Here is a 4,909-nt window from a genome sequence, read left to right on the forward strand (position 1 = left end):
TGTTGTTTGGCAGACCCAGGCTGGATTTGACCCCACCAGCTCTGGTGTATGTGGCTGGTGACATAGCCCTTGAGCTACAGGTGCTGAGACCACTGTAGGTATTTTAGGCAGGGGTTGATTTACTGGACATAAGCAGACGTTTGCAAAACGGCTGGGAGAGCTGGAGAAATAGCTTTTGAGCTTGGCCTCTAGGAGTGACTTCCAGAATCATAACAAATGGCACATGGTGGGTGTGTAAGGGGTGGAGCTATACCTCTGGGGTGGCTACTGGAGTGCTGAGTCTACATAACAACCAGAATTGGCATCCCAGGACCTGGCAGCAAAAACAGAGAGGTACTCCTGTTGCTACTGCTGCTCCTGTCTCCTGGCACCCAGCTGGCTCAGAGGAGACACTGGAACCTTGCTCAGTGTCCCCATCCTAGCATGACCTTGCTGGTCAACAGAAAAGAGTATAGAATGGTAGTGGACACGACCCCTTTCCAGCTTCCAAATCTCAGGTAAGGGCATAAGAGCCTGCTTTTGGCAGAACCAAAGCCCTAAGCTGATGGAGAGACAGGGCAAATGGGACAGGTGCCAGCAGTGGTCCTCTTCCCTTAAGGTGGCTTTGAGCAGAGGTACTGCTCCCTCTCCTCTCCTCTCCTCTTCTCTCCTTTACTCTAAAATAAACTTTTGTATTTGACTCCACTGGATCTGCACTTCTGACTGGTTGCAGGAAGGAGCAGCGCTGTGACTTGTTCCAACTTGCTCCCTCCCTTGACCCTCCTAGTTCAGAGCAGGAAAGACCCCCCAGGGGCCTCTTTCCCCTGGGATCTTTCCCTACCTCTCAGCCTCTCTCCCAAACTGGAAGACTGGGCCCTGCCTAGGCCGGGGACCACCGAGGGTGACAGTGGCCCTTCGTGGTCTAGGTCTGTGAACAAGCCTGTCTGGCTTCCTCCTCCTTGGGTTAGGACTCCAGGACGGGAAGACTAGCCAGCAGTCAGCTGGGCCACCCGTGAAAGCAGCCTGTCCAGGGGGTTCCGGGAGCGAGCAGTGTGAGCATAAGTTAAAAGAAGGCTTCAGATAGTCTCACAGGTACACAGGACCCATGGGGAATCTGGGGGTACGTTGGGCCGGGAAGAAGTGCTGGGCAAGGTCAGGGCTTGGCCAGGGAACCCCGGTCCTGGCCGGGGGTTGCGCTGGAGGCAGACACCTGGATACGGCAAGGCTTGGGCTTCTCTGCCTCAGCAAAGCCCAGCGTCCCTGACATCCTGACACGTTTGCGTCCTGCAGAGTCACTTTCCAGTCCTTAGGTCAGTCAGCCCAGGAGAGTGCTTCCCACCCAAGCGAACGCGTGCAGAGCGTATCTGGGGGACTGGAGCGCGCTAGGAGCCTGGGCTGCGGGGCTGCGTAGGGACGTGCGGAGACGCGGTGTTTCCCCGGGTCCTGGAGTGACATCCAGGTCGGGATCGGTCGCTCAGAGCGGCCCTGCGCTTGCCACCGCCAGTGGGGAGCCCGGAACACTGTCTGATCCCCACAAGAACCCCCTACATTTTCCCTGATGGCCCAACACCCCTCAGAGAACTGGGGGGGAGGAAGGACAGCTTTGGGACTAATGCTTATTATGGAGGCGGGGGGCGGCATCTCCACCCCTACCACGGTAGATCTTGATGACTCCAGGGCAAACTGGGAGGCTGGGAGGGTGGGAGACAGCGGAGACCGCAGGGCCAACCAGTTTGTGTGCATTGCCCTCCCCTTCTGGCGCTGAAGGAGGTCCTTACCCTAGATGTAAAGTGACACCTCCTCCAGTTGGGGGAGGGGCGTTGTCTGTGGGCAAACTGGCTCAGGCCCACCCAGAGCCGAGGGATCGAGACCCTGGGTCCAGGGCTTGGAAGCTCCTCTGCCTACCCGCTTCGTATGGCCAATTGAATTCTTAGGTTTTGGTTTCTGTTACTGACGGATAGTAAGATAAACCTCATCACCTTATTTGAATGTTATGTAAAATATTCACGGAGCTTTCCTTGACAAAGTTGTTTGGTAGTTACAGATATGGCTGTGATGATTGTTGCAGCTGTTTAATTTGGCAGAATGTTCACATGCCTAAAGCTGGTGTCTGTGGCTGCTTGGGGTGAGCTTCAAATCCACACAAATAAAAGACTTTTCAAATGAGCTGAAAGAAATTCTTCATAAAGTTCCAAAAACTAAAACCTTCTGGAAAGAGTTCTCATAGGCCACTATAATAAATAGACTATAAAAAAGTATTTATGCTTTATAGATTATCTTTTTGTACTAATGCTGTGGCTACTTTTAAAATGTCCCAGATCTCAGACTAGGTGACTGATAAACAATATGGACCACATAAGGCTCTTACATGTAAAAGTCATTTGCAGTACTAGGTGCTGTTTCTTTTTGCCACCACTCTAAACAGACTTCGTGGGAAAGAGGTTAAAAAGCAATATGATGGCTTGAGAAACTTTAGTTAACACAGCTTTAAAATGAAATTCATAAAGACAAATGTAAAATCACTTCATTTGCACTGAATTTATGGATGCTGATGTTTACTAGAACTGAAAATTACAAAATCGAGCTGAGATCCTAGATCTGAATGCCCAATCCCTATGCTGGGGGACACAAGACCCATCCCTAAGGAGATCATGCCTGCTATCATACTATGAGAATAGTACAAAAAGTGCCACCACTGCAGGTAGAACTGCAAATAGGTTTTAAAATATGTAAAGCCTTATAGAATGACAGTTTACTCTATAGCTAAACTGTCCAATGAAAACATTAATTGTAATTCTCAGAGCATGGTCAAGGCAGTAACCCATCTATACAGGAAGGTCTGATCATTCTGATCCTGTGACATCCTCCCAGGAGGAAACAGTCTCAGAACATGCATGCCCGCTTAGGAATAAGAGTTTGCAAAGAAGTAGCCACTGGTTTGAAGTTCAATCTCCGTTTTTACTTTTGTAATAGACACTAACCTGCAGGTCATTCTGAATTCAAATGCTTTATCATTCCAAGTACAGAAAGCGATTAATCAAATCAATAAGATAACTATTTTAAAAACTATTCCTTGCATTTGGGCCTCTATTAAGAACTTAGGAAGCTAAAAAGCCTGTTGGTAAGGGTGGTAGAACACGTGCATATATTCTCTGCCCATGAATCTTGGAAGTCAAGGCTTTGGCCATAGGCTGGTATACTATCCAGATTACACTGGGGCACCCATCCAAGGGGACACTCAAACGGTGGTACAGGATCTCAGAACAGCTTCTGCCTTGGGCTCAGGCACTATCTAGGCCTCTACCTCCCACCTACCTGTGCACATAACTGGTCCACCTAGGGCCAGCAATAGAAACTACTACTATCCATGCTGAGACTGGATGAACCTATCACTTAATGGCTAAAGATAACAGCAAAAGAGCTGTCACTTACCAAAGAGTGACATTAGACCCTTCTGTACACAACTTGTTAAAAAGTGCCCAAACTGATCTTGGTACCCTTATCATTCTCAATAGGTTCTTCAAGAAGATGGAAACTGCTTGTCTGCAAGCCCTTTGGAAAAGTTCTGGCATACCCCAGAAGGAACACTGAATGTGAAGACACATGCAAAGGGCGGGGGGAGGAAAACCAGGTTCTTAGTGGAAGGGCCTGCGTTATTCCTAAGGTTTCCTTCCTTTATCCAATCAATCAATCAACAAAACGTGCCCACCACAGTGCGGACTTTTGGGATGCACCCAGAAGCCCTTGCCTCATTCTGAGCCATTGTGGGGTGTTCAGGGTTGGAGGGGCCTCCAGCTGTCAGGGGCCTGGGCTCCGGACCTTCTCGCCCCACCCCTCTGGGAATCCAAGCGCCTTGGAGCGCCAGGCGGGACTGGGCGAGGGCGGCAGAAGAGAGGGGTTGCCGCCCACCCTTGGGCAGATCTCCTTATTTGACCCAGCCCACACGTCTTTTTTCTCCGTCTCCAGGGAATAGCTTTCCTAAGAGAGTAAGGTAGTATAGGGACAGTGACGAAGTACTGGTGGGGAGCTGGGGAAGTAACACTGGGACATTAAAAGCCCTTGGGACCCAGGTGCAGGGAGGAGAATGGTCAGGGGGCGGATCTAGGTCCTGAAGTAGGAGACCGGGCAGAAACCCGTCCCTGGACCCCAGCGCTACCAACCTCCCCCTTTTGGACGCGCGTCACTGGGGCCCGCGCTGCGCGTTTCCTTCTACGCCCGCCCGCCGGAAGGGAGGCGCCCCGGCCACGTAGCGGCGAGTGTGTGCCAAGTCCCGGTGAGGGTCCCACCCAGATCCAGGCCCCGGGTTCTGGTCCCTGCCCGCAGGTCCTAGGCCAGCCCATGGCCTCGAGGTGCTCTGCTCCCGGGAGCCTGCCTGTGGTTCTGTCGGGCCGCCCGGGCATTATCCACCCCGGGGAGCCCACAGCAGGGCAGTGGGAGCCATTGACGCAGACGCCAATCTGGAGGTGCTGAGGGCGCAGGGTTCCCTGGGGTCCGGGGTGCAAAACCCAGCAAAGACGCGCGGGAATGCAGCGGGCCAAGTGTGTGCGCTCCGGTGTGGGGTGTGTGTGTGTGCGGGTCGGGGGGGGGGCGAGTTAGAAGCTGTGGGGACGTCCTGAGCCACCTCTGGATCACTCCAGGGTGGGGCCTTGTCGCCATCTGGGAGGGGGACGCGTCTGGGCACAGGCTCAGGCCTCTAAGTTTCACAGGCAAAGGACGAGGTTAATCTGGGCTTTAATAGCTTTTCAAGTTCTTATCAATGGCTAAATGCCAGGGGTAATTTTTTATTTTATTTCTTTTTTTTGTAGAGACAGAGTCTCACTTTGTCGCCCTCTCTAGAGTGCTGTGGCGTCACTGCTCACAGCAACCTCCAACTCCTGGGCTTAGGTGATTCTCTTGCCTCAGCCTCCCGAGTAGCTGGGACTACAGGTGC

This window comes from Otolemur garnettii, unplaced genomic scaffold, assembly GCF_000181295.1.
Source record: "Otolemur garnettii isolate 467f Iridium unplaced genomic scaffold, OtoGar3 scaffold00149, whole genome shotgun sequence".
NCBI lineage: Eukaryota > Metazoa > Chordata > Mammalia > Primates > Galagidae > Otolemur > Otolemur garnettii.